The sequence below is a fragment of the Belonocnema kinseyi genome, chromosome 6 (assembly GCF_010883055.1).
Source record: "Belonocnema kinseyi isolate 2016_QV_RU_SX_M_011 chromosome 6, B_treatae_v1, whole genome shotgun sequence".
NCBI classification, from domain to species: Eukaryota; Metazoa; Arthropoda; class Insecta; order Hymenoptera; family Cynipidae; genus Belonocnema; species Belonocnema kinseyi.
In genome coordinates this window covers 2,436,360-2,452,786 of record NC_046662.1, presented here as the reverse complement: position 1 = coordinate 2,452,786, position 16,427 = coordinate 2,436,360, and the positions used below count along the sequence as shown (strand labels likewise).

Here is a 16,427-nt window from a genome sequence, read left to right as displayed (position 1 = left end):
AATAATTTATAGTAAATAAAATTATTTAAAATAGGACTGACAAATATTGCTTTAAAACTGAATCAGAAATTCAGGGTCGTCGGATACAAGAGGAACGGAGGAATTGATTGTAAAAGTGGAAAGAGCACGTGACATGCTTGCCAACTACATAAGAACTCACAGACCACTCACTCTCATTTGAAAATTATTAAATGTTGCTGAAATTTTTTTTCAATATGTATATCTAATTAAAAATTACAAGAACTGTTGATATTCGAATGTAGGAATTGACCAAGAGAAGTTTAATTAAAAATGAAATGATTTTTTATTTTATTGTTTAATTTTTTTTTAAAAACACACACGTTTTTTGTTTGCCGTTTCGTGTGAGATTAGAAAATGTCTTACTGATTATTAGTCGCGGGGGTAGGAGCACTTTTTCATTCATGATTTACGGGTTCACGCACGAACGTAAAATAGGTCTCGGGTGGTGTAATATTGTGGTGGTGCACTAGAGCCAGTGCCGATCAGACTGACTGGCATTCGGAAATAGAGAGCTTCCCGCCCTCAACGGGGGAGGCGCCACCTTCGCCGAAAACAAGGGATGAAGGAGAGAGAAAACCTGACAAAGAGAAGAGCTTGCTTGGAGGGAGTTCAAGAGGAAGGTCTCACGGATGCTACTTTTTCTTGAAAATTAATCTAATTTTTTTAAAACTTTTCATTCCTTGGAAATTATTTTTCTTTCACAGAAAATTAAACTGTTCCATTTTTTGTTCAAAATTAATGTTTTTAGTGAAAAACTTCACTATTTAGTTCAAAAATAATTTCTTTTGTCGAATATTTAACAATTTAATTGAAAATGTATCTTTTTCTACAAATTTTCTCTCTTCGGGTTAAAAATCACAAACTCAACTCTTTACTTGAAAATTCAATTTTTTGGTAGAAGATTGATTATATTAGTTGAAAATTAATTTCTTTGGTTCAACATTTAACTATTTCTTTCAAAGTTTATCTTTCTGTTAAAATTTTATCTATTTGGTTAAAAATTCATGAATGGGTTACATTTGGTTAAAAATCAACCTTAATTTTCTTATATTCTTCCTTCCTTGGAAATTATTAATTTTTAACAAAAGATCTAACTATTACATTTTTTATTAAAAATTAATCTTTTTAGTTAAAAACTACACTATTTAGTTCAAAAATAATTTTTTTCTTTGAAGATTTAACTATTTTGTTGAAAATGTATATTTTCCTTAAAATTTGATCTACTCGGTTTAAAATCACGATTTGGTTATTTATAGTTCAAATTAACCTACTTTTTCAAAATTCTTTTCATTTCCTTGGAAATGATTTTTTTAAGAGAAAATTTACCTATTTAAATTCTTAATGAAAATTAATTTTTTTTTCTTAAAAACTCAACTTTTTACTTGAAAATTCAATTTTTTGGTAGAAGATTGATTATATTAGTTGAAAATTCATTTCTATGGTTAAAAATTTAACTATTTTCCTGAAAATGTATCTTTTTTTTTTAATTTGACCTATTTGGTTAACAGTTTACGAATGGGTTACTTTTAATTAAAAGTTAACCTAAATTTTTCAAAATTACTTTTTCCTTAAAAATTACTATGCTTTTTACGCAAAATTTGACGATTCTATTTTTATTGAAAATTAATCATTTTGGTTAAAAACTCAACTATTTGGTTAAAAATTCAATTCTCTATTTGGTTAAAAAATCATGTGTGGGTTACTTTTGGTTGAAAATGAAAATAATTTTTTCAAAATTGTTTTTGCCTTGTAAATTTTTCTAAAAGAAAATTTAACTATTCTATTTTTTTAAACGAATTAATCTCTTTGGTTAGAAATTGCAATATGTAGTTAATAATTAAATTTGTTGGTAAAAAATTAATTAGATTAGTTTAAATTTAATTTCTTTGATTGAAAATTTAAATATTTTGATAAAAATTGATCTTTTTGTTAAAATTTGATCTATTACGGCTAAAAATGATGAATGGGTTACTTTTTGTTGAAATTAATCTACTTTTTCCAAATTTTTCTTCTTTGTTATTTATTGAAAATTTATCTTTTTGTTAATATTTGATCTATTAGGGTTAAAAATGATTAATGGGTTACATTAACTGGATTAATTATTTTATTTGAAAATTCCTTTCTTTGATTAAATATTTAACTTTTTGGTTAAGAATTTATCTTTTTGTTAACATTTGATGTATTTGGTTGAAAATTTATGGATGGGTCGTTTTTGGTTAAAATTCACCTACTTTTTTCAAAATTCTTCTTTCCTTGGTACTAATTTTTTTACAGAAAATTTAACGATTCAATTCTTTATTGAAAATTAATCTTCTTGGTTAAAAACTCAACTATTTAATTGAAGGTTCTTCTTTTTGGTAGAAGATTGATTAGTTTAGTTAAAAATTCATTTCTTTTATTGAAAATTTAAATATTTTAATAAAAATTGATATTTTTGTTAAAATTTGATCTATTACGGCTAAAAATGATGAATGGGTTACTTTTTGTTGAAATTAATCTACTTTTTCCAAATTTTTCTTCTTTGCTATTTATTGAAAATTTATCTTTTTGTTAATATTTGATCTATTAGGGTTAAAAATGATTAATGGGTTACATTAACTGGATTAATTATTTTATTTGAAAATTCCTTTCTTTGATTAAATATTTAACTTTTTGGTTAAAAATTTATCTTTTTGTTAACATTTGATGTATTTGGTTGAAAATTTATGGATGGGTCGTTTTTGGTTAAAATTCACCTACTTTTTTCAAAATTCTTCTTTCCTTGGTACTAATTTTTTTACAGAAAATTTAACGATTCAATTTTTTATTGAAAATTAATATTCTTGGTTAAAAACTCAACTATTTAATTGAAGGTTCTTCTTTTTGGTAGAAGATAGATTAGTTTAGTTAAAAATTCATTTCTTTGGTTGAGAATTTAAATATTTGTTTGAAAATTTAGTTTTTTCGTTGAAACTTGATCTATTTGAGTTTAAAATAATGAATAGGTTACTTTTGGTTGAAAATCATGTAATTTTGTTAAATTTGGTCAATGTGGTTAAAAATTCATTGATGGGTTACTTTTGGTTAAAATTAAGCTAATTTTGTCAAAATTCTTCTTTCCTTGGAAATTAGTTTTCTTTACAGAAAATTCAAAGATTCTATTTTTTATTGAAAATTAATATTCTAGGTTCAAAATTTTGATTATTTTGATAAAAATTCAATTTCTTGGTAGACGATTGATTTTTTTAGTAAAAAATTCTTTCTTGTTTAAAATTAATCTCATTGATTCAAAATTTAACTGTTTTGTTGAAAATTCGTCTATTTTAATGGAAAACAAATCTTCTATAAATTACCAAAAATTCAATTTTAATTATTTTGATAAATTTTCCATCATTTGTGGTAATTTAGTAGGTAAATACGGAAACTTATCGTAAATAACCCAAAATTCAATTTGAATCATTTTTATACATTTCTTGAAATTTTCGGACATTTATGGTAATTTCCTAGGTAAATATGATAACTTACCATAAGTGAAGCAAAATTTAATTTTAAACGTTGTTATAAATTTCCCGAAATTTATGAAATTTGTTGGTAATTTATGGTAACTTACCATAAATTGCTCAAAATTCAATTTAAAAACATTGAATTACCATAAGTTACCGAAAAATTTAATTTTAAGCATTTCGATAAATTTCGTGAATTATTTTAATAATTTATAGTAATGTTACAGGTGATTAATGGAAACTAAAGAAAAACTACCCAAAATTCAAATAAAAAATTTCTATATGATTTTCATTATTCACCTTTGATCCCACTTTTTCCTGCCAAGGGAGTAAAAAGTAGAGCTGTAGCCCCGAATTTAACCTTTAGTTCCGTATTATCTGGTATTAAATTAAACTATTTCATAGAAAATTTACTCCTTTTCGTATAAATTAGGCAAATCGGTTGAAAATTCAGTTCACAATTAAATTCTTTGAAACTTTCGAATACAACTATTTCGATCGAAAATTTGAATATGCTAATTTAACAGTAATATTTTCGGGTTGCAAATTAAACTTTTTTATAGAAACTTCGTTCTTTTGGTAAATGTTCGTTTGAAAATTAATCTTTTTTGGTTGAGGATTAAAATATTTTGCTGAAAATTGTTAATAGTTTTTGGAAGTAGAGGATCTTCAGTTCACAATAAGGGTGGAACCACGTTCGCATAAAACAGGGGATGAAAGAGAGATAAAGAGGGAGAGAGAGGGGGGTGGTGGAAAAAAGAGGGTGAGAGAGAGAGAGGCAGGGTTGGTTGGTTTGTTGGGTTTGTTGTGTGTGGGTGGGGGAAATGGGGTGGGTGGGTGGAAGAAGCGAATAGGTACGTTATTTGCTCGAAACGTTCTCTGGTACTCGGTGCAATTATCGCTGTAATTGAATCAGTCGAGAAGTAGCGTAAATCAAGCGGCGACTCAACTATTCTAATTTTATTCGCACGAATATGTGCACGAAGAGCTGATATTGTTGCTCGAATTGCACTCCCAACTTCAAATAGCTCCCATTACATACATTTTACTTTATCTTAATTACATGACCTTGATAAAGGATTACGAAAGTTCCAAGTGTTTTCTCCGATCATTGGCAATTTTTCAAATTAGATATACTTCAATATTGATACTCAACTAATTATTATTATTCTTACTTCACTATTAATAACAAATGATTGATAATCAACACTTTTCTTATTAATGCTTGATAATTGATTCTTAACTATTCAGACTTGGCCATATTTAGTTTTGATTACTGATAATTGATAATAAATTGTTGACACTTAACACTTGATACTTGATAATTGATACTTAAATATTGAGACTTGATACCTGATCCTTGACACTTTATAATTGATACTTGTTTGTTGATAAGTAGCTTCTGATTAGTGTTTTACTATACTGTTTTACTATACTGACACATGATTATTAATTCTTACCTCTTGATTTATACTTGCCTTCTTATACTTCACACTTTGAACTTGACTGTTGACACTTGATTATTGATACCTGAAAATTGTTTGTTGTCAATTGTATTTAAATATTTCTATTTTATTTTATTAATTTTTAAACTTTTATTTCAGCTTTATTTTTACTTGTCTATTCATACTTGATCATCGATACTTTCAACTTGATTGTTGATGTTAAAAACTTGATACTTGACTATTGACACAAATCTATTCGTACACTTTTCTTGAAAGCTGATACTTTTTTTATGATACTTAGGTCTTGATTTATACTTTACTGCTAATACTTGACTATTTATACTTAACAAATCACACTTGACTATTGATACTTGAATCTTCATACTTGACTATTGACTCTTGTTTTTTCGTACTCGCTTATTTATACTCGACAATTAATACTTGACACTTTACACTTGACTGTTGACTCTTGACTACTTGCACTTGATAATTGATACGTGGAAATTGCTTGTTGTTACTTAGATTTTAATATTTCTATTTTATTTATTTCATTTTTTTAATATTTACATTTTATTTTTATGTTTACTTGACTATTCATACCTGATCATCGATACTTTGAACTTGATTGTTGATGCTAAATACTTGATACTTGACTATTGACACAAATCTATTCGTACACTTTTCTTGAAAGCTGATACTTTTATTATGATACTTAGCTCTTGATTTATACTGTGCTATTGGTAGTTGATTATTTGTACTTAAAAATCCTGACTTTGCTATTTCGCGTCATTACTGAAACTTCACGATTTAAATTTGACTATTGATCCCTACACTTTGATACTTGATACTTTTTTGTTCATACTTAACCCTTGATTTATACTTTACTGCTAATACTTGACTATTTATACTTAACAAATCACACTTGACTATTGATACTTGAATCTTCATACTTGACTATTGACTTTTGTTTTTTCGTATTCGCTTATTTATACTTGACAATTAATACTTGACACTTTACACTTGACTGTTGACTCTTGACTACTTGCACTTGATAATTGATACGTGGAAATTGCTTGTTGTTACTTAGATTTTAATATTTCTATTTTATTTATTTCATTTTTTTAATATTTTCATTTTATTTTTATGTTTACTTGACTATTCATACCTGATCATCGATACATTGAACTTGATTGTTGATGCTAAATACTTGATACTTGACTATTGACACAAATCTATTCATACCCTTTTCTTGAAAGCTGATACTTTTTTTATGATACTTAGCTCTTGATTTATACTGTGCTATTGGTAGTTGACTATTTATACTTAAAAATCCTGACTTGACTATTTGGCTTCATTATGGAAACTTCACGATTGATACTTAACTTTTAACCCCTATATCTTGATACTTTTTTGTTTCTACTGAACTCTTGGTTTATACTCTAGTACTAATACTTCACTATTTGTACTTAACAAATCACACTTGACTATTGATACTTAAATTTTCATACTTGACTATTGACTCTTGTTTTTTCGTACTCGCTTATTTATACTCGACAATTAATACTTGACACTTTACACTTGAGTGTTGACTCTTGACTATTGACTATTGACTATTGACTATTGACTACTTACACTTGATTATTCATACATGGAAGTTTGTCATTGATACTTATCTTTTGATATTCGATTATTATTGTTACTTGACTATTCATACCTCATTATTGATACTTAATACTTAATTTTTGATATCTAACGCTTGATAATTGTCTATGAGTGCTTCATTCTTGATAATTGATAAATAATACTTATCAAATGACACTTGAATATTTGATCTTGATTATTTCTACCTGATACTTAATTATTGATAATTAATAATAAATTATTGAAACCTAACACTTTATTACTTGAAATTTGATACATAACTATTAAAACTTGACTATTCATACTTGCTCATTCATACTTAATTTGTTATGCTGAAACTTTTAATACTTGATTAATGATACTTAACTATTCATACCTAAATCTTGATACTTTTTGTTGATACTTAACTAAAAATTTATACATTACTATTGATATTTGGATATTTTTATTTGATAATTCACACTTGAGCTCGACTATTGACTCTTGACTATTGGTACTTATTTCTTCATACTTCACTATTGATACTTGACTATTTATACCTGACACTTGAGGGTTGATACTTTTTTTTTGACACTTGATTATTGATACATGAAAATTGTTCTTTGATACGTAACTGTGGATTCTTGATTATTATTTTCACTTGACTATTCTTGCCTGATTATCGTCATTTTATATTTTATTTATTATTCTTAAAATTTGATACTGGAATATATACACTTGAGTTTTGAAACTTGATTAGAGTCCTCATGATTCATTATCAAAACTTGATACTTGTTTGATGATATTTGGCACTTTATACGAGCCTATTGATACTTGACTTTTTATACATAACTATTTATACTTGACAATACATAAAAATTTTTTATTAATACTTCACTCTTAATACGTGACTACTGATACTTGACCCTTCACCCATAGCTATTGACACTTGACTATTTATTCTTAAGTATAGATACTAAGTGTCTGACAATTGATTATTGATACTTGATTATTGATACTTAACTATGAATACTGTACTTTTCATCCTTGATCATTGATTCTTGATATTTGATTCTCAAGTATTTATTATTGATGATTGATATTTGATACTTGATAATTGATAAATAACTATTGAAAGTGGACTATTGATACGTAATTATTGATACCTGATACCTGATTGTTAATTAACACCTGATTAATGCTTGATACTTGGAAATTTTACACTTGAGTACTGACACTTGATAATTGATACTTGATTATTAATAATTTATTTCAGATAATTGATTCTTTATTATTCATACATAACCATTTATAGTTGACTATTTACACTGGATTATTGAAACCTAATAGTTGATACTTAACCCTTTACATTTTATTAATAATACCTGATTTTTGATAATTAACTCTCAATACTTTACCATTGTTACTTCACCTTGGCACTTGATTCTTGATTATTTATACTTGGCTCTTTAAACTTAATTATTGACACTTGATAACTGATACCTGACTCTTTCTACTTGATTATAGATACTCAATCTCTATTATCAATATTTTATAATTGATACTTAAATATTAAGAATTAGCTACTTATTTTTGATTACTGACACTTGATGATTGATATTTTACCATTCATACTTTATCACTTGATCACTTGATCTTTGATTATTTATACTCGACTATTTCAATTTGACTATTGACACTGATTATTTATACATGAATATTTAAACTTGACTATTGACACTTAAAACTGATACTTAACTATCCATACTTGATTATAGATACTTGATACCTGATTTTTGATACTTAAATCTCAATACTTAACTATTGTTGCTTCACCTTGGCACTTGATATTTGATAGTTGATAATAAATTGTTGACATCGATTTCTTTATACTTGACTATTTATAAGTTTGATTCCTGATAATTGACTATGAAAACTTGACTATTCATACATAACAATTATCAGTTAACTACTGATATTTGACTATTAATACTTCATAATTAATACTTAGCTATTTAGAACTGACTGGTTACACTAGTTTATAAATACTTGACCATGTACACTTGAATATTGACATTTGAATACGAAACCTGACTATTAATACTTGACTTCCAATACTTAAATATTGACACTTCACTTTTGATACCTAAATATTGATAAATGATAATTGACACCTAACTAGAGATACTGGATTGTTGATACTAAACTCTTGATAATTATTGCTTGATTGTTGATAATTGACTGCTCTGAATTAATTAACATGGATTCACTATTGACTGTCAGCACTTAAATCTCAATATTTGAATTCTTAAACTTGATAATGGATACTTGCTAATTGTAACTTGACTATTATTACTTAGAAATTGACACTTGACCATTGAAACTTGAGTATTCACATTTGACTATAGGTGCTTGATATTTGACTGTTGTGACTCAACTGTTGGTACTTGATTAGGGCTACTTAATAATTCATTATTTCAACTTACCTCTTGACATTTGTCTAGCGGTACTTGTTAATCAATACTTGAATGTTTATACATGACTAATTGATAATGACTCATGACTATTCACAATTATTTATTCTGGATACTTGCTACTTGATTGTTGATTATACTGAGCTCTTGATACTGAACTAATAATACTTGCCTACAAGAATCCTCGAGCAAAAAAATAATTCCCCTTTCATTTTTCTTGAAACCTATTAATATCCTTTAATAAAATATTTTTTTCGATCGATTCAGCACTTAAAAACTGGGAAGATGATGCTTACTTTTTCATTAGTTTTCAATCAAATATTTGTTTTTCTGGAGGACGCTTTTCGTCTCTTCTGTAAAATCGTGTGACATTGATATGTTTAATGAAAAGTGTTTCGTTCATATGTACTAAAAGATAAACAGGACTAATATGTAGTTTGTTTATTCAGAGGCAATATCAGTCCGAATGACGCCTAGCGAGGGCTTACCTTGAACCCAACTAGACAAAACTTGGTGACACGAATTTGCTTCATATACAGCCGTTTTCATGTGCACATGCTCCCTCATCACTTTATCAAATATTTCACATTGTAAATTGAATATTGACATTGTAATCAGAATTAATCTGCAAGACATGGAATGCCAAATATGCATTGGTGTTCATAAAAGCCATTATATTTGTTTTGCATTCAGCAAAGAATCTGCTTACTTGTCTAGCTATTTGCCTCTCTGCAAATATGTCTACATATTAATATCAGCCTGTAAACTGGTCTCCAGAATTCCTCGCCTGCCTACATTCTGATCCTCTTGTCCGCATACCCACCTATCTAATTACATTCTTACCTACCTACTTACATCCTTGTCTTCAAGCCTGTCGACCTAACTATGCACCTACTTCCCTACCTACTACCTACCTTCATTCTTATCCACCTTCCTACATTCTTAACTACCTTCCTGCTTTCTTGACTTCTTGCCTGCCTAACTAACTTCCTTGCAATCTAGCAGTCTTTCAGCCTACATACCTGCCTTCTTGTCGGCCAACCTGTTCACTTGCCGAATAGCCTGCCCAATTCTTGCCCTTTCTACCTGCTGGTCTTTTAGGCTAGCTACCTAACTACCTACCTACATTCCTAATTACCTACTTACCTAGATTCTTAATTACCTACCTACCTGCATTCTTAAACACCTACCTACCTTCTTTCCTGCCTTCCTGCGTACCTGTTTTTCCACCTGCCTGTCTGTCTGCATCCGGGCTTGCCTATTTTCTCGCCTGCCTACCTACTAGTCCTACTGCCTGCCTGCCTGCCTACCTACCCACCTAATTATATTCTTACCTACCTACTTACATCCTCGTCTTCAAGCCTGTCGACTTAACTATGTACCTACTTCCCTACCTACTACCTACCTTCATTCTTATCCACCTTCCTACATTCTTACCTACCTTCCTGCTTTCTTGACTTCTTGCCTGCCTAACTAACTTCCTTGCAATCTAGCAGTCTTTCAGCCTACATACCTGCCTTCTTGTCGGCCCACCTGTTCACTTGCCGAATAGCCTGCCCAATTCTTGACCTTTCTACCTGCTGGTCTTTTAGGCTAGCTACCTAACTACCTACCTACATTCCTAATTACCTACTTACCTAGATTCTTAATTACCTACCCACCTGCATTCTTAAACACCTACCTACCTTCTTTCCTGCCTTCCTGCGTACCTGTTTTTCCACCTGCCTGCCTGTCTGCATGCGGGCTTGCCTATTTTCTCGCCTGCCTACCTACTAGTCCTACTGCCTGCCTGCCTACCTACCCACCTAATTATATTCTTACTTACCTACTTACATCCTTGCCTTCAAGCCTGTCGACCTAACTATGCACCTACTTCCCTACCTACTACCTACCTTCACTCCTACCTGCCTACCTACATTCTTACCTACCTTTCTACTTTCTTCACTTCTTGCCGGCCCACCTGCCTACCTGCATAATAGCTTACTCATTTCTTCGCTTTCCTACCTGCTGGTCCTTCTGTCTGGCTACCTATCTACCTACCTACATTATTACCTATCTACCTATTTACCTAATGACTTACTTACCTACCTACCTACCTTCTTTCCTGCCTATCTGCGTACCTGTTTTCCACCTGCCTGCCTGCCTATCTGCATACCAGCCTACTTATTTTCTCGCCTGTCAACCTGCTGGTCCTACTGCCTTCTTACCTACCTAGCTCCCTACCTACAGACCAGCCTACATACATATCTCTCTACTTACCTGCCTACATGATTGATACATCCTTATCTTCCTGCCAGTCTACCTACTTGACCGGGAGCTGATGCTAGAATGTGGTGCCCCATTTTATATCTGATGCCTTTTTAAGGATCAATAATTAACCCTAAGAGAACAAAGATTAAAGGTTTTGTAAGATATATACGCGTTCACGCTATAGCCTAACCAGTAAAGATAAAATTCAACATAACGATAGACATTAGCCACAAAAAAAATTGCAACGCAGTTAAGTGTATATTTTAACAATATTGCTAAAAATAAATGATTTATTAATAATAATAAGCAAAGTTGGGAAAAATGAGGAAGATGGATCAGTTCGTTTAATTTTCTGCAATATTTCTATTGAAAACAAGTGGCACATTTAAAAAGCAAAGTTGTAGGGGACTCAATTTCTAACAGCTTTTGTAGAAAGAAGTTTTTTGTGCGACGTGTAGATCGCGGCCAGGAACGCGCTCCACTTGGCAGTGCGGAAGAACGGCTGCGTTGACCGGGAAAATTAACAAAATTGATTGGAGAAAAACGGTAAATGAAAAAAACTATCCGTTTTTATGTATGTAAAAAATAAAAGTTTTCATAGAAAAAATACTGTAGAAAAATTAGGATACAACCCTTGTTGGTTTAGATAAGTGAAATTTATGGGAAATTGTGTAAACATTTAAAACAGATTTTGCGTCATTTTAAATTTCATGTCATTTTTACGATATATAATTTATATGAATTATTGATATTTAAAAACATTAGTATGCAAGCCAGGATGTTGAAAAATAGAGGCGTGTACGAAAAAAGTTTAAAAAGTTTCAAGAAATCGTCTTCTCTTTTAAAATAAAATATTGTTTTTACCTTAAATGCCTTACAACTTTTTAAATAAAATAATTTATTAATGCAATGTTTAATTATTTCAAGTAAATAAGAGAAGGAAAAAGAAAAAACAAATTTTTTGTATCAAAAGTTTGTTTAATTTAATTCTTTCTCGTGCCATTTGAAAGCCAAAATGAAAACTTTACATTTCATGTATTTTTATGTGGAAATAAAATCTATTATTCTCATAATTTTTGTTTCGTGTGAGAGATAATGTAGTTTCACAACACAAGAAACAGAATATTTCTGAAAAGAATTATAATAATAATAACATTTTTCAAACGCTATAAACACTTTCTTTTTTAAATGTTGTAAATGCCATGAGCGAAGATATCGAGTTAAAGAATTGTATAATTTATAAATCATTTAGATTAGTTTGAAAATAATGCAAATTGTGTCATCGATAAGCAGAAATAGATGAATGTAAAATATCGAAATCATACTCTGTATTATGATAATATTCGTTTCTATAATTCGCATGAAAATACAATACAATTATATACACGTCTTTATAACACAGGACCACAAAATGTTTTTGGAAGTCTACTGGGATTCTAGTAAGTATACTTGATGTTTTTAGGATCAATGAACACGCATCCATTCGCAGAATTGAGCCAGCACGTCAGGATTTGCAGTTAAATTAAAAGAATGGTTAAAAACATGGGATTTCTTTATACAATTCGTCCCCAAACCTACAAACCCCAAATTAACAAGCATCAAACCCACAAACTAACAAGCCTCAAACCCACTAACCCCAAACTCAAAACCAATAAGCCCCAACCCCACAAGGTCCATATCAACAAACTCACAAACCACAAACCTACAAGTTACATACCCAGAAGCTACAAACCCACAAACCCACAAACTCCAAGTACACAAGCTCTATATCCACAAACCTACAAACCCACAAACCCCAACCACACTTACCTTCAACCCCCAAACCCATAAAACCCAAACCCACAAGATCCATATCCACAAACGTACAAACCCCAAACCCACAAGCTCTATATCCACAAACCTACAAAACCCAAACCCACAAACAACAAATCCTTAATACTCCAAATTTTATTCACCAAAAAACCCACAAACCCCAACCACACTTACCCTCAAGCCCCAAACCCACAAAACCCAAACCCACAAGATCCATATCCTCAAACGTACAAAACCCACACCCACAAGCTCTATATCCACAAACCTACAAAACCCAAACCCACAAACAACAAATCCTCAATACTCCAAATCTTATTCACCAAAAAACTCACAAACCCCAAACTCCAGAACATAAATCCTCAAACCCACCAACCTCAATTCCAAAAACACAAATACCTCATATCTTATAATACCAATTGAGAAATTGGTATAATTTGGGGTTGATGGGTTTAGAGCTTGTTAATTTAAGATTTGTGGGTTGGTAGTTTAGGGGTTCGTGTGCTTGTGATTGTTGGTTTGGGGTATGTACGTTTGTAGATATTGAGTGCGTGGGTTTGGGGTTTGTGAGTTAGTGGGTTTGGAATTGTTGGTTTCGGATTTGTACCTTTCTGGATATGGAGCTTGTGGGTTTGGGATTTGTGGGTTTGGGGCTTTCAGGTTTGGGATAGATGGGTTTCGTGTTTGTGGGTTTGGGGTTTGTGCGTGTGGGGTTTGCCTTTTTGTGGATATGGAACTTGTAAATTTAGAGTTTGTGAGTTTGGAGCTTGTGGATTTGGGGTTTGTGGGTATTGAGCCGTAAGTTTTGGGTATTGTGGATTTGTTGATATGGAGCTTGTGGATTTGGGGCTTGTTGGTTTGGGGTTGGGGGTTTGTGGGGTTGGGGCTTGTCAGTTCGTGGGTTTGGGGCTTGTTAATTTAGGGTTTGTAGATTTAGGGACGAAAATTATGCTGAAATTCCAAGTTCTTAACCATTTTTTGAATTTTACTGCAAATCCTGACGTGCTGGCTCAATTCTGCGAATGGATTTGTGTTCAGCGACCCCAAAAACATAAAGTATACCTAGTAGAATATCAGCAGACTCCCAAAACGATTTTGTGGTCCTGTGTAATTTAAAGAAAATGATCCGCGTTTAAAAAACTATAAATATAATAAATGAAAAAATCTAATTTTTCAGATTCAAAGCTTATGCATGCCTTTGCAAGTAGATAATAATGACATCATAAAATTTATATTTAGCTTTATTTTATATAGTTTAAGATTACGGAAAATCTGTTGTAAATTTTTGCACAATCTCATATAAATTAAAAATATTTTAAATTAAATTATTTAATATTATATTAACTTATATTTGTAAAAAATTCTCAAGATTACTGGGATACTGTTTCTTTTTATATATATTTTTTATTATAATATTTTTTATATTTAATAAAATCTGTAAGGAAATTCTAAACGTTACTTGTATACCATTTATTCTTATATTCATTAATTGATTTTTATGTATATTGAACAAATTTTAAAGAAAATTCTTCAAGATTTCTAAGATACTAATTATTTCTGTATTTATTTATATTATTTATCATATGACATCAAATTTGTAAGCAAAAATTATTATTAATTATACATTATTGCTTTCTAGTTTTATTTACTATTGTATTTGAATATTTTTAAATTTTCAATTAATTTAAAAGAAAATTCTCAAGGGGACTGGCGTAATAATTAATTCTCTATTAATTTAGTTTCTTATTGTAACATTTTTATATCAAATAAAACTTAATTTTCAATACTATTTATACACTAAATAAAATTTCGCCTCGAACAATATAAAAATTCACACCTAATTTCTTCTCAATTGCATGACATTATTCCATTAAAGTTTTCACGCCTCAACTAAGCACTCTATTATCTTGGAAGCCAGTTTTCATTTTTTTTATGGGAAATTGGATATTGAATCACCGTACAAGCGTGAGAAAATGTACGCCTCGAGCTTGCAATTTTTAATCAAACTATTCAGGCTTCAAGTCATCTCTGATGCATATCAGGAGCATATTTTTATTTCTTTTTTTGTCTATATAGAAAATTCTATTTTTCGTGAATATGATATTCAATATGATATTTATACACTTCCGCAGATTTGCTTCTTAATGATAATAATTTAATTAATGCAAACATTATTTGTTTTTTCCCTATATATTTGAGTTCCGGGAAAAAATTTTTATGAAGCCATCAAATATTTGAATAAATACGGAAATAAAAAAAGAAAAAGAGAAAACGAGAATGAAAGAAAAAAAGCAGGACAGAAAAAATAAGAGTACTAAATATACAAGAAAAGGAATTAATAAATAAGGATACAAGTGAATAAATAAAAAAATTCCTAACCCTTTCTTTTTTTAAGAAGAATACATGTGTTGACTCTAATGGCTAAAATTTTTCATTAAAGTCATAATCTGTTACGGAAAATTTACACTTAGTATTATTGGCTATTGTTGTATATACATTTTTATAAACAAATTCTCACCTTCAGAGTTATTCTTACACAGTATTAGTTTTTTAGATCAGAACTGTTTCAAAATTATCTTTCGTGGCATTTAAAAATGTTTACATTAGGAAAATTGAAGTTCATTTATTTATTTAATTGTTATAAATATTTTTAATAAATTAAACTTAGGTCCATAATTTATAAATTAAGAAGCAGTTTCTTTACTGAGAAAATCCGACAATAAGTTAATAGTGATTTTAAAATTGGATATAATCGCATATGATTGACTATCTACTTCTGACCATAGTTCGAGATCTTTTTTGTAATCTCTATTTTTCATTTCTTTTTCTTTGTTTCAGCTGATGCAAGAATTATATTTTGAGAGTGAATATAATATACAAATTAATTAGCCAATTCGTCGAAAAAAATTCTTAATATTCATTAATAGATAAATACATGTAATCTCATTTAATATAATCCAGGGGTTATGCCCAGAATCATTTTTTTCATTTTTTAAACGCTTGGTCACAACTTTAATAACAGAATATTGTTTCCTTTATTATTCAAGACTCCCTTCAAATTTAAATTTTATCTTTTAGAAATAAATGTTTTGGATTCAAATTCCTTATTTAGAAATTGTTTTATAAATATGTGTCCCTATACTTCCATCAAACAATCGAAGTTGGGTGGGACTGACGCTATGAATAAACTCACAACCATAGGACGAATTAGATAATTATTTTAGAGATGATTTTTAATCTCAAAATGTGTTGTTTGCCTTAAGTTGGTAGTTAAGTGTATACCTAAAATAAAGAAAAAGAAATAGAAAATAGAGAGTTAAATAACT

At 29.6% G+C, this 16,427-nt stretch overlaps 1 protein-coding gene across 1 annotated transcript in view; it reads right to left on the bottom strand.

The window, feature by feature from the left end:
* The window catches only part of LOC117174245 (octopamine receptor beta-3R-like), a 324,579-nt gene extending 324,094 nt beyond the window's left edge, over positions 1–485 (bottom strand). The window contains exon 1 of the mRNA XM_033363149.1: positions 385–485. The gene's annotated coding sequence lies outside the window, so the exon portion shown is untranslated. The remainder of the gene's footprint in view (positions 1–384) is intronic.
* Positions 486–16,427: the final 15,942 nt, after the last annotated feature.